The sequence below is a fragment of the Zingiber officinale genome, chromosome 6A, assembly GCF_018446385.1.
Source record: "Zingiber officinale cultivar Zhangliang chromosome 6A, Zo_v1.1, whole genome shotgun sequence".
Classification (NCBI taxonomy): domain Eukaryota; kingdom Viridiplantae; phylum Streptophyta; class Magnoliopsida; order Zingiberales; family Zingiberaceae; genus Zingiber; species Zingiber officinale.
In genome coordinates this window covers 51546491-51566162 of record NC_055997.1, presented here as the reverse complement: position 1 = coordinate 51566162, position 19672 = coordinate 51546491, and the positions used below count along the sequence as shown (strand labels likewise).

The window sequence follows — 19672 nt, the reverse complement described above, 5'->3', positions numbered from 1 at the left end:
ATATCACATATGAAATTCTACTATAACTTAGTATATGTCTTCACAAGTGGCTCTAAGACCACTATAACGAACTAGGGCGCTAAACACGCCAAAGCATAGCGGAAAACATCCAGTTACTCTAGAAGATCCATGCGAAAGGAAACCATATACTAAAATTTACATGAGAGGGAGTTATACCTTTGTTGTGTGCCCTTCTCAATCCTGACAGATATGGATCATAGCGCAATCAAGTGGTCGCACCTCTATGGTATCCACATGAACAAGCCTCGTTTGTCTCACAAACTCACAAAGTGGAGAATGAAACAGCCAAAGGTTGTGCCAGCAACCCTTCTTGGAAGTTTCGGCCAAGTGGAAGAGAGGAGGAGGAAGAAGAGCAAGAACACCAAAAACTCATCATAAAATGAATCTAAAAAACCCTTTTTATAGATTCATGAAATTTCCTCATGCCTTAAAGTCAATTACCTTAATTGACATTAATATTTGTCTTCATCCAATGAATCCAATGCATCCAATGCATGAGTAATTCAAATTGTTCACTCTTCATCCAATGCAGCCAATGCATGAGTAATTCAAGTTGTACCCTCCTTTTTCTTCATGAATTCAAATTCATGAAATCACATAATGAGTCCAACTCATTAATCATCAATCCAATTGAATCAATGAGTCTAATTCAAATTTGATTCAATCCAATAGTTGGATCCAATTGAGTCTAACTCATTAAGTCTAATTTGAATTAGATTTAATCCAATGATCTATCATATGAATCCATCTCCATTGACTTGTTCTTTGTGTGTAACCTAATAGGTTCTCAAAACGTAGGCAATGTATCCAAATCAATATTTTGATACATAAGCAATAAGTGACATCTAGTAAGGCATCATTGCTACCCAAGTGACGAGAATGTCGAGATTCGACTTAACCTTTTCGTGGCTATTATCTTGTATGACTCAATCCTTCTATCCTTGATATCTAGATTGATCAATGAGGCATAGATCGTGTTATTCTCTTATCAATCTTTGTGTTTCTTGATCTCTAAGTAGACACACTTGATCAAATAAGCTCAATATCGCATATTGACTCATTTAAGCATGGTCATGCATTCTTGTGTCCTACTAATCAAGGGGCCCACAGATATCATTTCTATTATATGGAAGAGATAGATCCTATCTACATCGCTTATATCTCGTCGCATAACTTATTGCATACCCAGTGATCAACTTTATGGTCAACCCTATTACGGGTGACGTTTGTCGATACCAAAGTATACAACTCCTTATGTAGGGAACCGTAGTGACTTCAGGTCTAAGGACTATTCATACTAATAGTCACATGAGAATGTTTATGACAATGATATAACGATCCATGAAATATTCTCATAGTGGGTCATTCAGTATATATTCTCTAATATATAATCATGTCTCAATCTGATATCTTATATCCATGACTTATAAGATTAAGTCATCTATTGACCTACATGCTAGTTTCAACGCATTAATATTGTCCTTGCATATTAATACTTGTAGCGTCCAAAAAATTTCACTACTAAATCACATGCTCTAGCATTATTGTTAGTAGTAGTATTATGAATTTTATTTCATTATCATATTTTTTGATTTAATTAAATTGTTTATGATGAGTTCTTTTAGAATTTTAGATTTATATGATATGAGGCATGAATGGAGAGGACGGGAACATCGAGGTAATGTTATTTTTATAAAATGGGTTCTTGAGCTTACTTTTCGTGCCTTAGGAAATATATATATATATATATATATATATATATATATATATATATATATATATATATATATATATATATATATATATATATATTGGATAGCACTTTTATTAATAAAATAACAACTTTTGAGCACACATTTTATTTTATTTTTTTATTATCCTTTTTTTCCTCTTATGAAACAAGTTTTCCTTCCCAAATAAGCTTTAATTTCGAAAAAAAATTAAAAGGGGTTAATGTCTAGACTTTTGACCAATATTTTTATAAGTATCGTGTAGCAATTGTTTACATATATAAAGCTTAAAATAACCTAGCCTCCTCGGATAAAAAACCTAGAACCCTTGGCCGCCACCCCCTAAGTTTTTCCCCATCAATTTTCAAGCTTGGAATTGAGAGATCCAGGGGTGCTCGTGTGTTCCCCAGCTTCCTTTGCCGCCTCGTGACTTCGTGGTTGTAAGATATCCAAGTGAAGGCAAGTACAAAGTTTTCTCTATGCACCATTCGTCCATATTTATTGTATGTTATGATTTACACATTTTCTTTCATTTTAGACATAATATAATGTTAAAGTTGATGTTTCATGATATTCCTTTCATGTCAAGGCTGCCTAGGGTCCCCAAAAATATGTTGGATTGCTGATTTACTGCCTATGCATGATCAGTAAGTTGGTTTGAGTCGTACATGTTGTTATCTAGGGTCTTCATGGTTAGGATAAAGTCTAGGTGATAGTCCTTCGAGTTAGGATCGTGTGGGTTCAAACGGAGGTTGGTTTGACTTAGAAATGAATTAGTTATGAATTTATTTGTTGAGTGCGCGTTGGTTTGCTGCCTGTGCACGACCAGTAAGTTGGTTTGAGTCGTACATGCTGTTTCTTGGATCTGCATATTTAGGATCAAGTCAAGGTGATAGTCCTTCGAGTTCGGATCGTGTGGGTTCAAACGGAGGTCAATTTGGCTTAGAAATGAGTCAGTTATGAATTTATTTGGTGAGTGTGCGCCAGTTTGCTGCCTGTGCACGACCAGTAAGTTGGTTTGAGTAGTTCATGCTGTTTTCTTGGGTCTTCATGGTTAGGATCAAGTCAAGGTGATAGTTCTTCGAGTTAGGGCCGTGTGAGTTCAAACAGGGAGTGATTTGTCTTAGAAATGAATAAGTTATGAATTTTATGGTGAAACCACTCAAACTGCGTATTGTCAAGGCAGAATTGAGCATGAGGAGTTTTTGGGTTCCTAGCGGCAGCCGATTTACATGGAATGATTATTTCAATTGTCAAGCATGTCTTATGATGTTTCAGTAGTTATTTCAAAACTTTAGTTTGAAAAAAAAACAATGGGTTTTGAGATTTGAGGCAAGGAAAAAATATAATTTTTTTATAAGGTGACTTGAATGTAGTGTTCCTTGACGGATATGGGGCCGAGAGTCATCTTGTTTAGCCATATCAAATTGACTCATAGTAGACTTCAGACAAGCACCGGGGTGCCCTGCACTTGACAGGTATGGATTCCAAAAAAGTACTGGAATGCCATATCAGTCTGGTATCATGGTTTAACAGAGCTTGATCAAGTGACATGAGGTTGAGTGGTAAGCAAAAAAAAAAAGAAATAAAAATCTAAAAGATGAGTTCTTAAGAAATTTAGTTGAGAAAGTTCATTCATTTTTTTCAGTTCATAAACATTTACTTGAGTTCACTTAGTTTAAATTGTATGAGTTTGTATATGTGGTACTTGTTATTTATGAATTTTGTACTTGTTGAGTCTTAAGATTCACTGTGGTTGTTTGGTGCAGGAGAGCATGAGCTAGAGGCGGAGAGGCAGGATTCTTGAGTGGACTGTATTGAAGCAAGGCACTTGACCCAGTGACCCCTACATTTTTCGTATGATTTTCTTTTGGAGTGTTGAGGGAGGTTAAAATAAAAAGACATGTTTTCTTTTGCTTCTTTATGATTATCGCATTAGTTCGAGTTTGACTGATTCTGCATTGGGTTCATATACTTATAAACTAAATAAATTATTTTATAGATTATTTTCATTTTCTGGTATTTATTTGTAAAAAAACTATTTATTTATTTAAAACTAGAGGGGTTTACAATACTTGACTAGGAATAGTTAAGAGTAGTGTTCTATGTATATCTATAACATCTCACTATCAATTCAGCCAATTGATATGTTGTAGATTAGAACCTCCTACTCTAGAGCATTATTATACTTATTTATTCGATACTGAATTGAAGTAAATATAATAACCAACTTTGCTATTATTAGTAATGAAATATGATACAAAAGGAGTCCTTTACAATCTATCTCATAATTGGTACTAGGATTAATACTAATAGATAGAAGTATATTACCAGACTGCAGTAGTATAACATCCCTTAGATGCTCATTAAAGATCTTCCTAGCACACCATTTTCTCACACACTTTTGGATTATAATAGCTGATGATCTCTGTCTCTTTATCAACACTTCAAAATTATGTCTTTCTCTTGCACCTCTAACAACTTTTTATCAAAATTTCTAATAGAAAAATTGAAATTATTAGAAATTATATTGACACAATAAGTAGGAATGTATTTCCGCAGCACAAAAACTTCACATAGAATCAATATAGGGTGATGATCACAAAGAAAAAACACAAAGTCTCTTGAAGGAAATAAATGGTAGTGAATTGTTTTTATATCAAGTGCCTCTTAGATATTTAAATGTTAATGAATTGAAATTGCTTGGCTGTCACTAGAATCAATAAATTATAATATCATTATAAACATTAATACCAATGCTCTAAGGTTGTGAATATAATTAGTTTAACGTATTGCTGATAATGACTAATACTACTTTAAGATACAAGTGATATATTGCATTCAAGAATTAATTATTGAATGATTGGAACTTTTCAAATAAAAATAATTATTAAAGATAATATTAAAATGTGAGAACTATGACATTTTATACTTTCCATCAATACAAAATTTACCTATATATATTTGAAAGTAAATATTATTAAGTTTATGCCATGATTAGTTAATCTATCATCATTTTTATGCCAAATTGAAATTTGAAAGGGACAAATACACACACAAAAAAAAAAACATTGTAAGAACATATATGCAACTATCCCTAACATCAATGGCATGAGAAAGAATCTAATATGATAAAAAGTCCTCTTCGAACTATATAGCCGCTGATGCAGTGATGGTGAGGGGCCTCGTCCCGTTGCCACGGTGGAGGTCAAAGTCAAGACGGTCAACGGATGGATGATCTTGGTTGGTCGGGCGAGGCATATTCTGATAGGGGGTTAAGCATCGACCCACCATCTCCAACACCGAGTAGTCAAACTGACGCTCAAGGGATGCGCAGAAGCCGAGCCGAGCAACTCCTCCACTCGGCCTAGCAGCAGACTCAATATCAGCCAAGCACACGGACAATGACCTGCCCGTCGAGCGGCTATCCCGCTCAGCCAAGCAATAGAGCATGTGGATAGTGGGCTTCTGGCCGAGCAACCATGCCGCTTGGCCTAGAAACAGGACGACACTTGGATAGGGGACTTTCAGCCGAGCGGCTATTCCGCTCGGTGTGGCAACAGATGCAAGGGTATCAGAATCCTGGCAGAGCGGCCATTCCACTGGGCCAAGCAATAGCAACGGTGGGTTATCCTTCGACATCCTTTTTGGAGCTAGTGTCGCTGACAAACGGCATGGTCAGACAGAGGATTGTATGGCGGAATCTTTCACTGTCACTTTAGAGATATGCTCGGCCCATTAATGTATTGTGTCAGGGACACTTTACTGATATGTCTCTTCAGGAAAAGCTTGGGATAACGTGCCCACTTTAAGGAGCATGCACACACGCTATAGGAGCTGTATATAAATGGGGGTTCAGGTATCGGCGGAGGTATGCTTTACAAATTTCTACTGTTACGCTATAGTTCTCGCTTCCTGTTTCTTCTTGCTTCGCTAGAGACTAACTTGAGCGTCGGAGGGCCATCAGTGGGGACCTCTTCCCTGGCTCTAGGTAATCTAGCACGTCGTCGGGTAGAACGACCGTGAGCTTATCTCGGCTTATGACTTTGCTCGTCACAGCGGTCGCCAGGTGGCTCCCCTCGCGAAGCTGACCGATTGTCCCTTTGATCACCAAGTCGAATAGTCGAAGGGCCCGATCAGTGAATTTGCTACAGAATGCGTCTGAATGGAGGTAGGCTTGCTTCATGGTTTCAAACATACTCCCTTCATCATCCTGGTAAATTCGCAATGTCACGTGGGATCCCTCCAGCTCATCCTTGGCGGTGGCTAACGCGAACTCCTTAGAGGCGATTTGATCATGGAGGGACTTTTCTTCAGCTGAGCGACACTTCGGCTCAGCCACCAAAAAATCTTCGACCTCCTTGAGCTTCTGGGCAAGATCCCGGACCTCCTTGTTCTTCAATCCAGGTCATCGATGGCCCATTGCTTCCTTGCAGTGGCCGACTCTATCTTCTTGTCGAAGGTGGTGACCTGTTTATTGCGCCGAGCTAGCATCACCTCCTAATCTACAGATTTTTTCCGCTTAGCCTCTAGAAGTTTATTACTCTTCTCTAGGTCGACCTTCAACTTCTCGACCTCAGAGATCGATGGCCCTTGGGAGGAGGAAGTACCGCTCGAGACTTTGAGTTTCTTGAACTCATCCTCCAAGAATGCGAGTCTGTGGCATATGGTCAGGCTCTCCACCCAGTACTGCGGGTAACTAGGAAAAGGTTATAACCGAATAGAGGTAAGCTATGAGTTTACATTAAAAAAACTTACCCCGATGGGCATTTGGGTATGATTGTTGGCCAGGGCACCTGGAGGTAGTATCGTTACACGGGCCCGTGCATCCTCCCAAACTTCGACGAGTGGCCCCCGGATGAGGACTCCATGGACTCCATAAGGCCCTCAGTGTCGCCCTAATCAAACATGGACTCCATGGTGGTGTACCAGAGCCCAAGGATGGAGGCCGACGTTTGTGAGGAGCTGGCCATTACGAAAATGGATGGAAAAAGGGACTAGAAGGATGAAATGTGAATCGAGCTGAGAAAGGCGGCCACCAGAAGGTCACCGGAACAGCGGAAATCAGAATGCTCGAAAGAAAAGGTGATAGGAAGAGAGCTTACTGGGAAAAAGGGGGCGAAGGATCGCCGAAGGGCAAGATGCAAGGAATCATCGGAAAGCAAAGTGCATAGAAGCACAGAGGTCGTCAGAAGCATAGCAGCAAAAGCTTGGAGAAGGCGGCAACGCAGTGGGCTCATATACCCCAGGCTCGATCGACCGGAGCCATCCGATCTAGGTCGTGGAAACCTAGGACAAGATCTCGCCGTTGAATTCAAACTGTCAAGCGTCACCATCAATGCCTATCACGTCAAGCGTGTGGCGACGGTGGGTGTGACATGTGGCATGCTACCACGAGTCGGCAATTAATATAAGCAAGGGAACCTGTTCTACCTTAATGAGAGGGAATTTGTACGATTCTCAAGAAATCAAGGTGACGACAGCCTAGCTTGTGCTCGCCCAAGACAGCTCGAGGAACAAGTTCTGAAGTGTAAACCTCTATCCGCCCGATCAGATCGAGGGAGCGTGCCTGTGACCAAACAACAAGCTTCAAAAGGCCAATCAACGAGGGCCTATCCTATTCAGAGTCCATACAGTGATGAAGGCCGGTTGGGAGGAAATTCGCTCACACAATGGTCCAGTCAGTCGGACTACAACCTCCTTCGACTAGACTTGAAGGGGAGGCTTGTGATGCCGTGATGGTGAGGGACCCCACCTCGTTTCCACAGTGGAGGTCAATGGAGGTTAAAGTCAAGATGGTTAACGGATGGATGGTCTTGGCCGGTCGGGTGAGGCATATTCCGACCGGGGGTTAAGCACCGACCCACCATCTCCAACCTGGAGTAGTCAAACCGATGCTCAAGGGACGCGTAGAAGTCAAACCAAGCGGCTCCTCCGCTTGGCCTAGCAGCAGACTCGACATCAGCCAAGCACGCGGACAGTGACCTACCCGTCGAGCGGCTATCCCGCTCGGCCAAGCAATAGAGCATGTGGACTATGGGCTTCCGGTCGAGCGGCCATCCCGTTTGGCCTAGCAACAGAATGATACTTGGATAGGGGACTTTCAGCCAACCGGCTATCCCGCACGATGTGACAGCGGATGCAAGGGTATCAGAATCTTGCCTGAGCGGCCATTCCGCTCGGCCAAGCAACACACAACGGCGGGGTATCCTTCGACATCCTTTTGGGAGCTAGTGCCACTGACAGGCAGCATGGTCAGGCAAAGGATTGTATGGCGGAAGCTTCCACTATCTCTTTAGAGATATGCTCAGTCCGTTAAGGTACTGTGTCAGGGACACTTTATTGACATATCTCTTCAGGGAAAGCTTGGGATACTGTGCCCACTTTAAGGAGCATGCACACACGCTACAGGAGCCCTATATAAAGGGGGGTTCAGGCATCGACGAAGGTATGCTTTACATGATTTCTACTATTAGGCTACAGTTCTCGCTTCTTGTTTCTTCTTGCTTCGTCAGAGATTGACTTGAGCGTCAGAGGACCATTGTCGAGGACCCTTTCCCTGGCTCAACATTGATGCTGCTTATGTTTGATGTGCATAGATTATATATACTTTTATACATGTTTGGACGCACATCTACTTGTATTTCATTAGCATAATCTATGTTTATTGCACCTTATTTCTCTATAATGTCATACTTCCATTATATTTTATTTGGAGATATGTTCTTTGCTTGTTTTTATTGATAGGACGCTATTTGGAGCGAAAATGGAGTAAAAACGCACACAGGAGCTTGGGCCGTGTAGGCCACACGACCGTGTGGCCATTAGCATGTTCAACCCGTGCCAAATGGCATGGCGGTGCCTGGAATACAGATTTGAAGAGGACCACGACCGTGTGAGACACACGGTCGTGCCAACATCCAGTGGCCAAGCAACACACGGCCGTGCCAACGATCCAGAGGAGAGAAAGGTCACGGTTGTGTGAATCCACACGGCTGTGTGACCTCGGCAGAAAAGAAAAAGGCCACGGCCGTGTGAGCCACATGGCCATGTGATTCTATCCGAGAAGAAGCCGTGTGAGGCCATGTGGATTCCACACGGCAGTGTGACGAAGAACACAGGCCATGCCACGCCAAAACAGGGCTGTGCTGAATTCTGGGCAGATTGCAGACTGTTTGTAATTTGGTGATAACTTTGTGCTACGTTGGAGTTTTGGGATGTTCTTTATACCAAAACGTAGCTGACTTCAAGATCTACAACTTTCCTTCATATCCAACAGAGAGAAAACATTGTCTGCCCATGCTAAATGGCACGGCCGTGCCTCTCAACCGCGGGTTCAACTGGACCTCCGCCCAGACTGCAGACCAAACTTTGAACCGCCATAACTTTCGGGTCAGTTGGAGCCAGGGCTCGATACAAGTATTATATTGAAGATAATTTTAAGAGCTACAACTTTGTTTCAGGGTAAATGACTATAAAACCTGATTTAATGGGTGAAAAACTTGGTTTACCAGACCCCTATAATCCTGGTTTTCTTGGGCAGCTTGGAGGAGGTATAAAAGGGTCAAGAACCCTATTCTTGGGGCATCTTTGGTTTGGGATTTTGTCCCTCTACTTGGGATTTTGTCCCTCTAGAGGTTCATTCACCGCCATCCCTTGACGTTCTGTCCATCTCCAGAGCAAGGAGGCATCCCCAAGACATCAGAAACCTCGGCAAGCATCTCTTCTTCCCCTTCTTCTCACATCAAGGGTTGTAAGTATGCTTTACTTTATGTTTTGGGGTTTTTCTTACCTCACAATGGGTAGATCTCCTTCTCTATGGATGTAGGGAGTAGTTTTGATGTATTGATTGATGTATGAACAAGTGTACGCTAATTTCCTTGTTCAATGAAGGTTTTATGCCATGCTCTACTTATGTTGTGCCTCTTATGTGTTTGATAAAGCGTGTGAATGGTATAAGAATGTAGACATGAGGGATTTATCTCCTTGTTAAGGTTTCTACTAGACTAGATAATCCCGGGGGTCCTTAGTGACAGAGGATACACATTCAACCGGACATATTATGCCCTTAGTGACAGAGGACATAGACACTTACCCAATTTCTAGAGTCAAAAGGTCTTAACATAGGGATTACTCCTTAAACATGGAGGGTAAGGAAGTGACTATGCATTAGGGACATAATCCTACATCATAATGAAACCAAAATCTTAGAATCCATCTCCCAAATCTCAATTCCCTCCAAGATCGATTCTCTCATCCTTCTCTTTCTCTCTTCAATCACTCTTGTTAGTTTGCAAGCGCCAAAGCCAACTTTCGATCGTCTAGATAACTTACTTTGCACCATCTCTAGTGCTTAATCAACAACCCCTGTGGATTCGACAAATCTTATATATTACTGACGATCAAACCGTATACTTGCGGTAGCGTAACAAGTTTTTGGTGCCGTTGCCGGGGACTGCGTCTATAATATTAGTGATAGTCATACTAGATTAGACTAGACTTTGTTTTCTTTTCCTTTATTTTTCTAATATTTTGCATTTAAAGATAAATAATTTTATTCTTGTTTTTCTTTACCTTCTGCATTTTTATTAAAATGCCAAAAATAATATTATTTCTTCTCTTCTTCTTTACTATATTTCATATTTTATTTTTTGCATGCGAAGAGCTAATCTTTCAGGACAACTTCTACCGTTCAATCCAGAGATCGATAGGACCTTCTTGAGAAGAAGAAACCTTCAAAAAGCATTTCAATTAGTACAAGAATCTTCAGAGATGGATGATAAATTGTTGAAGGATTACGCAACACCTTATGCACAAGGGGTTCGGTCTAGCATCACTCGACCGCCAATCGAAGCTAACAATTTTGAAATCAAGCCTGCAGTAATTCACATGGTTCAGCAGAATCAATTTCGAGGAGGACCGTACGATGATCCAAACCAACACTTTGAGCTTTTCTACGAGATCTGTAATACCATGAAAGTGAATGGAGTCCCTCCAGAATTAGTAAGGTTATTGCTCTTCGGATTCTCCTTGAAAGACAGAGCCAAGTAGTGGCTAAATTCCCTTCCGGCAAACAGCATTACATCTTGGGAGCAGTGTGAGCAGAAATTCCTGGACAAATTCTATCCACCAAGCAAAACTGCTCATATGAGGAATCTGATTGCAATCTTCAAACAGATAGACTCAGAATCATTATTTGAAGCCTGGGACAGGTTCAAAAGTATGCTGAGACAGTGCCCCCATCATGACCTTGAGAAATGGTTGGTTCTACACACCTTTTACAATAGAATCAACTATCACATGAAGGTATCCCTCGATTCTATCACAGGAGGAGCACTGATGAACAAGAGCCTTGATGAAGCTGAAGAGATCATAGAGAATTTGGCACAGAATCACCATCAGTGGGCATCAGAAAGATTTGGTGGTTCTTTCTCAGGGAATCCAATAAAAGTGTCAGGAAAATTTGACGTAGATGTAGTCACTCTAATGTCTGCAAAGCTAGATGCTCTGACCAAGAAGTTTGAGGCTATGGGAAACAATAACAACACAGCCAATGTGATAGTTTGTGTTTACGAAACTTGCGGAAGTACGGATCATGCTTAAGATACTTGCCCCCTAGGGCCAATACAAGCACAGATAAACCAACTTGAGTAGTGTGATGCGATAGTCAGCTACAACCAAAGGCAAAATAATCCGTACTCCAACACATATAATCCAGGTTAGAGGAATCACCCACACTTCTCATACCGGAACAATCAGGACCAAGGACCAGCAAAACAAAGCTATCAACCTGGACAACAAAGCTACTCACCTGGGCAGCAGGGCTACTCATTTGGACAACAGACTTTTTAACAGCAACCTTCACAGTTGTCCAGAATTGAAATGATGCTTGAAGAAGCTCTTTCAGAGCAAAAAGAGATGAAGAATGAGATCAAGCTGTTAACTCAAATAATGAAAAATTCTGAGAAACATCAAAAGATGCAAGACATCTAGATAGCCCAGATAGCCCAGTCCATCTCAAGAGCACAGGGAACATTTCCAGGGAAGCCAGATATAAACCCAGTGGAACACTACAACCGCAACGAGCTAAGGAACGGACGAACTGTGGGAGACCCCCAAATCATTACTCAGAAGGGACCTGACTCAGAGGAAGAGCCCTCTCCCCTAATGCCCAACCAGACCCAGAACAGGGATGGAGAGGAGGTTACTAAGAAAGTTGATGGAACTCTTCAAATTCCCCCATAAAGTCAGACGATTCCTTTCCCTCAGAAACTGATAACCTCCCAGAAGGATGAAGAGTTCAATCGATTCCTGAAGAAGATTAAGGAAATTTACGTAGAAGTACCACTGATAGATGCACTGCACCAAATGCCGAAGTTTGTAAAGTTCTTAAAGGGTATTTTATCTAACAGGAGGCAGAAGGGCGACTTCGAGACCGTAACATTAATAGAGAATTGCAGTGCTCTACTTATGACAAACATTTCACCAAAACTTCAGGATCCAGGAAGTTTTTTCATACCATGCAAAATTTGTTCTGAACTCATACCGAGAGCTTTCTGCGACTTGGGGGGCCAGCCTTAGCCTACTTCCGTACTCTTTATGTAAGAAGCTAGGACTCCAGAACATTAAACTAACTACTATGGCACTGTAATTAGCTGACCATTCATGTAGATACCCAATGCGAATAGTGGAAGACATGCCAGTAGAAGTGGGTGGATGTATCGTTCCCATAGATTTCATTATCTTGGATATGGAGGAGGATCCCAAGATACCGATCATCCTTGGAAGACCATTCCTTGCCACAGCTGGAGCCATCATTGATGTGAAAAGTCACAAGTTATCCTTAGAGATCGGCAAAGAAAAGATTGAATTTAATTTATCTGATTCCTCCATCTGCGACCCCTCTTCTCAGGGAAATTCTAGCAAGATCAACGTACACAAAGTCGAGGAGTGCAGTTTCCATGAGAGATCCCCTCCAGCAAGCAATAAGAAATACATTTGTCCTACATGAGTGAAACTAAAGGCGTAGACTGGAGCATTAACCCTAGGAGGAGAGTCGTGCATCCATGGGTTTAGTCCACATTAACTGAAATGAGGTTGAGCTAAAGACCTAAAACAAGCGCTTCTTGAGAGGCAACCCAAGGGTTTTTCATTCTAGTTCGTTGTTCTAATTTTAGTAAGTTTAGTTGAGCACTTTTATTATTTCTTTATTTTTGGGTATTCATTTTCAGGATGTGTGGAGCCTCCACGAGCTGGCCGCGAGCATTTCATGGGTGTGGAGGCGTCAGGGGAACCAAAATGGCGAAAGGTGAGTTTCCGTGCGAAGCCGACAGAGGGATGAAGGCCACAAGCCGTGTAACCTTGCACGGTCGTGTGGCATATGCAGAGAAAAGGAGAACACGGGCCGTGCCAATTGGTACGGCCTTGCGAGACTGTCAAAGAAGGAGAAGACTCAGGCCATGCCAATTGGCACGACCATGCGACATGTGCAGAGAAGAAGGAGGAATGGGCCATGCCAATTGGCACGACCGTGCAACCTTGGCTAAGGGGAGAAAAGAGGAGGTCGTGCCAATCAGCATGGCCATGCAGAACCCCACCTAACTCGGTCGTGTCTATATGACATGGCCGTGCCCCTACCCGTGTGCGCCGCCCACTCCTTCAAAAACCCTAATTTCCATCTCCTTCTCTCCCAAAAAGCCTTCTCCTCCTCACTACACCTCATCAAACCCTAATTCCCACCTCTAGAGCTCATTTTTGCTTAGATCTACATCTAGATCTAACACTTCTTCAAGCTACAAATCTGAAAAGAGAGAAGCAACTTCCCTATTTTTCCTTCCTTCTCCTCCTCTCCCATCCTCAAGACCCATCTCCACAAGAAATTCCTCAAAACCTTGCACGCCATGTCGCAAATCTTGAAGAGACTTCATCGAGGAAGCAGTGGATCTGGTGAAGGAGATGCACCGGGAGGCGACAAAGGCAAAGGGAAGGCGTCTTCTTCAAAAGGAAAAGGAAAAAGGGTGGCACGCAACGAAGGTAATGAAAACGAGTTCAATATTATTTTTTGAAATCATGAACATAAATCTTGATATGATATCCTTGTCTCTAGAAAAATTATATACACTAGATATATGGATCCCGCTACTTTGGATATGCTAGAAATTAGGGACGGCGTAGATTGGATGATTAGTGCTTTAGACTGGAACAATATTATGTATGCTCATTTACCAACTTACCCCCGCCTAGTCCTTGAATTTTTGAGTTCGATTGATGTTAACTTTTCTTCTGAGTATGACTATGTAGGGGTCATAACTTTTAGGATGATGAATAAAGAAGTTTGGTGGACTTTTAGTGATTTTAATAATTGGTTTGGTTTATCTATTGGTGGTGCCCGTGGATTTGATGATGAGATTAGATGGAATGAGTTTTGGACATCAATAACCAGATCAAAGGATCCTTACGAACCCTCTAGAGCTAAGGCATCCCGCATTCAAAACCCGACCTTTAGATACCTCCACCAAGTGATGAGCTAAACGATCTTTGGTCGAGGAGAGAGTGATGGGGTGTTAGAAAGGTAGAGCTCTATTCTCTTTGGGCGATGTTGAATAAAGTGGATTTTGATTCCGGATTTCATTTCCTACAAAATTTGTTGAGAGTGACTAAAGTATCTTCGGGGATGATAGTGTTTGGTGGATTGATCACCCAAATAGCAATCAATCTGGGTTGTGAGCTTGACGGATTAGAGGTTATTCATGGTAATAACAAGATCGACATTGATTCTTGTCTTGCGATGAAGATGATTTATTGGGATGAGAATGAGTTTACCTTCCCTAGGAATAATGGTTTTCCATTACCCCTTCCTTGCCCCGAGCACACCTTGGTTCACAACCCTGTGAACTGGGTGATTACTGACTTTATTCCCGAAACTGTCCCCTCCATTATAGAAGAAACTGAGTACCACCAAAAGCCCTCGTCATCAGGATTCCCGCAGCCTTCCGGATTTCTGGAACCTCCTAGGCATTCTTTTGCCTATGGCACGGGACCCTCTAGATTTGATTTTTCTGATTTTCGTGCCTCCTTAGACTCCCTTCATGAGAAGCAAATTACCCAACAATGATTGTTGGAGGATCACTTTAAGTTATCTGACGACCAATTTAGGGAGGTACATGATCATTTTCAGTTTACTAGGGACTTCCATAGTCAGGTGACAGGATTCGTTCAGGACAATGAGGTCGACCAGGAAAGAATGAGGAATTTTATGGATGATATGGATATTACTAGACAACAAGTAGATGTCCTTTATCAAGATCATCAACACCTTGACCATCTTCCTGGTATGCGTAGATTTCCCCCTGGCACACATCGGGGACCCCCTTATCCCCCACCCCGCCACTGTATTGATTTTATCGGGATGATGAAAAGTTTAAGTCTAGGGGGGGGGGGGGGTGTTGTGTCTGTCTATACAACCTGAGTCGAGTCGACTTTTCTTTTTTTTTTGCATATTTTATTTTTTCTATTTTGTGTATATTATTAGTCTATTTTGTTTATTCACATTTTATGAGTTTATATTTCTAGTTTTGAGGCAATATGAGAACATCAAACCTTTTCCTTTTTCTGCTACTTATCCGATAGTAAAATGTCTAGCATTTTCTTGGTTCATGTGTTGTCAAGATAGTGTTAGTATGTTTGGTGTATCTCCTTTCTCTATCTTTAGTAGCATGAAATAAGCTAAGTATTTGATGTGCGTAGATTATATACTCTTTTATGCATGTTTTTACGCACATTTACATACTTTGAGCATGCTTGATCTATGCACTTTTATACTTCCAGCTTTCCTTTTAGCATATTTACTCTTTTGGTTCGGAGATCTGCTTTTTGTGCATTTTCTGTACACAGTTGTCGAAATTGGTGAAGATTATGCGTCCTCGGGCAAGATTGGAAGGAATTGAAGGGAGAGAGCATCAGGCCGTGTACCACACACGGCCGTGTAGTTTTAACAGGAAGGGAAGAGGACATGGCCGTGTGAATCTCACACGGTCGTGTCTTGATTTGAAGAAATTAGAGCAGATGCCTTACATAGCCATGTAGATCTACACGGCCGTGTGAGGTTTCCAGAGGCCAAGTAGGTGGTGGCTGTGTGCACCACACGGCCGTGTAGCATTTCCAGAGAGCAGAAGGGTCCTGGCCGTGTGAGTCACATGGCCGTGCAGCTTTGGCAGAGAAGGAACTGGACATGGCCGTGTGAATCTCACACGGCCGTGTCATGGGGCCGTGTGGCGCCCGATTTCCTCCTCTATTTAAACCCTCCTTCATGAATTGAAAGGGGATCTCTCCCCCTTTGGGAGAAGGCAAGATTTGGTGGTTTCCTCCCATTCTTGGGAGGATTTCTGGGTGATTCGAAGGGAGTTCTTGACGATTTCGACTCCGGAGCGAGGATTGGATCCGAAGACGAGGCTTCTTCGTAGATAAGTTTTCTCTTTCCCCCTTTTCTTGGTTTCTTGGATTGGGGATTTAAGAAATGCTTGTAATCTTTATTTCTTTGGGTATTCTTCCTCGATTCATGGAGTAGATCTTGTATTCTAGGATTAAGGGAGTATTTGTATGATGGATTGATGTAATCTCTTATGGATTTGTCAATTTCTTATTTCAATGACATTGTCTTGCTTGTATCAATTAGATCTTGAATGATTAATGGTGATTTGTGCTTAATTCTCATTCTTGATTGATTGTTTGGATTTCTTGTGGACTTTATAAAGATAAACTCTCACTCGATCATCCGAGGGATCCACGTGACAGGTCAAGCCCGTGTAAGGACGTTTGAGAGATAATCTTGAAGAGGAAATAGGAATATTCAAGAGAGTAGGATGGATCTCATGATTAGTTTCTTGTATCTTGATAGATTAATAAGTTGTGGGCTTCTATGTTGATATCCGAGGAAGGCATAGTAATAGGTGCGCTTCTGTGTAAGGACAACGTAGGTTCACGTCTAATTGATCATATTTAGATACATTTCTCAGTCCTTAGCCAGTTATCTATTGCAAGAGAGAACCGGCAACTTTCTACAAGTGTTTGGCAATTGAGGGATAAGAATTGGTGAACCATTTACATTCAAGAAATCTTACAAAGAAACCGAAACTCCTAGAATCTCCCTTTATCATAACCCAAAACACTAAACTCTTGTTTGTTGATCTTTAATATTAGATTTGTTTACCTTCACTTTGCATTTGAAACAATTGGATAGTTGTTTAGCTAATTCGCATTGAGACATTTCTAGTGCTTATTCTAGTCCCTGTGGATACGATAATCTTTTATATTACTTGCGATATTTCCATACACTTGTGGAGCGTAACAAATTTTTGGCGCCGTTGCCGGGGACTGCGCTATAACATTAGGAATTATCAATTGAGTTAGACTAAACATAACATTTATTTTCCTTTCATATTGCATAGTTGTGACTAATCGTTAGATTTCTGTTTTTAGTTTCTTGTATAACTTTTACTTCTTGTTAATTCTTTTTGTACAAATTCAATTCTGCATTTTTTATTCTTTTATTTTTTTTCTTTTTCTGTTGAATTGTCATTTGCTATCTTGTTCTTGTGTATGCGAAGATCTAACTTTGCAGGGGAATTCTTTCCTTTTGACCCTGAGATTGACAGAACTTTCCATAAAAGAAGAATTCTGCAAAGGCAAATTGAAGAACAAGAACATTTGAACATGGCGAATATACCACTCAAGGATTATGCTGCACCTTATGCAAGAGGTTTTCGATCTAGTATTTCAAGACCTTCAGTGGAAGCTAATAACTTTGAGATCAAACCCGCAATTATATCTATGGTGCAGCAGAACCAATTTGGTGGAGGACCTCATGAAGACCCCAATCAACACTTAGAGGTCTTTTATGAAATATGTGGTACCATGAAAATGAATGGAGTTCCTTCAGAAGCAGTTAGATTATTATTATTTGGGTTTTCTTTAAGAGATAGGGCAAAGCAATGGCTGAATTCTTTGGCCCCTAATAGCATCACCACTTGGGAGCAGTGTGAGCAACAGTTTCTTGATAAATTCTATCCACCAAGCAAAACAGCTCATATGAGGAATTTAATTGCAAGCTTCAAGCAAACTGACTCAGAATCTCTTTTTGAAGCATGTGATAGATATAATAGTATGCTCAGACAATGCCCACATCATGGGTTGGAAAGATGGTTAGTGTTGCACACTTTTTATAATGGTATCAACTATCATACCAAAGTGTCCCTTGACTCAACTGCTGGAGGGGCACTTATGAATAAAAGTTTAGATGAAGCTGAAGAAATTATTGACAGTGTAGCACGAAATCATCATCAATGGGCAAATGAAAGAAGTGGTGGCTATTCTTCTGTAAACCCAACAATTAAAGCATCAGGGAAGTTTGACGTAGATGCAGTCACTCTTTTGTCTGCAAAATTGGACGCTCTTACAAAGAAATTTGAGAATATGGGGACTAGTGCTAATATGGTCAATGCTATTAGTACATCTTGTGAAGTATGTGGGAGTTCAGAGCACTCAAATAACTCATGTCCATTGGGAGCTATCACTGCACAAATCAATCAACTGGAACAATGTGATGCAATCATGAGTTACAATCAAAGGCAGAACAACCCATACTCAAATACTTATAACCCTGGATGGAAGAGCCATCCCAATTTTTCTTACAGAAATAATCAAGATCAAGGACCATCTATGGGGGCAAGACCAAATTTTCAAGTTGGGCAACAAAATTTTCAACATCTATCTTCTCAAGGCTTACCAAAGTCAAATATTGAAAAGATGCTTGAAGAAATTATCTCAAGTCAGAATGAAATGAAGCAAGATTTAGCAAAGCTCATTCAGAGAATGGATAATTCTGAAAAGCATCAAAAGATCCAGGATAGTCAAATTGCCCAACTAGCTTCCTCATCATCCAGAGCACCAGGACAACTTCTAGGAAAACCTGATGTGAATCCTATGGAGCATTGCAATAGAATTGAGCTTAGGAGCGGACGGACCTTGGGAGACTCCCAAGTGACTGCTCCAAAAGGGATACAAAAAGAAGAAGAGCTCTCTCCTCTTATACCAAATCAGATTCAAGCTAATGAGGAGAGTACCATTGAGGTTGAAGAGACTCTTCCACTGAACCATCAGAGCAAAGCTGCCCCTTTTCCTCAGAGACTTACAATGCTCAAGAAAGATGAAGAATTTGGCAAGTTTTTAGAAAAAGTTAAAGAAATTTGTGTAGAGGTACCTCTTATTGATGCTATTCTTCAAATGCCTAGATTTGCCAAATTCCTGAAGGATCTCATGTCAAACAAGAGAAGAAGAGGAGAGGTTGAGACCATTGCGCTTAGTGAGGAATGTAGTGCTATTTTGGAGAAGAACACTTCCCCAAAACTAAAGGACCCAGGGAGCTTTTATATTCCTTGCAACATAGGAAAAGAATTTTTTGAAAAAGCTTTTTGTGATTTGGGGGCAAGTGTTAGCCTCATTCCATATTCAATTTGTAATAAATTAGGTCTCAAAAATATTAGACTTACTACTATGGCACTTCAACTTACTGATCATTCCTGCAGGTACCATTTGGGTATTATAGAAGATGTGCCAGTAGAGGTGGATGGGAATGTTATTCCCACAGATTTTGTCGTGTTGGACATGGAAGAGGACCCCAGGATTCCTATCATATTAGGAAGACCTTTCCTTGCTACAGCTGGAGCTATAATTGATGTCAAAAATCATAAGCTTTCTTTGGTAATTGGTAAGGAAAGGTTGGAATATGATTTATCTAATATCTCTAACCATGTCTCGTCTCTTTTAAATGCTTGTAGCAGGACAAGCATTTATAAACTTGAGGAATGGAATTTCCATCCTCATGGAAGGCCACCAAACGAAGGAGACAATGTGGTGGAAGATGT

General features: G+C 41.1%; 1 long non-coding RNA gene and 2 other non-coding genes across 3 annotated transcripts; 1 reads left to right on the top strand and 2 right to left on the bottom strand.

The window, feature by feature from the left end:
- Nucleotides 1-3514: 3514 nt before the first annotated feature.
- LOC121996361 lies at nt 3515-9589 on the top strand. Its single transcript, XR_006116056.1, has 3 exons — nt 3515-3608; nt 8499-9215; nt 9295-9589. It is a non-coding gene; the product is annotated as an uncharacterized LOC121996361 (long non-coding RNA).
- A 1307-nt stretch (nt 9590-10896) lies between these two features.
- LOC121998909 lies at nt 10897-11002 on the bottom strand. Its single transcript, XR_006116694.1, has one exon. It is a non-coding gene; the product is annotated as a small nucleolar RNA R71 (small nucleolar RNA).
- Nucleotides 11003-17835: 6833 nt separating this feature from the next.
- LOC121998970 lies at nt 17836-17941 on the bottom strand. The gene has a single exon (XR_006116746.1). It is a non-coding gene; the product is annotated as a small nucleolar RNA R71 (small nucleolar RNA).
- Nucleotides 17942-19672: the final 1731 nt, after the last annotated feature.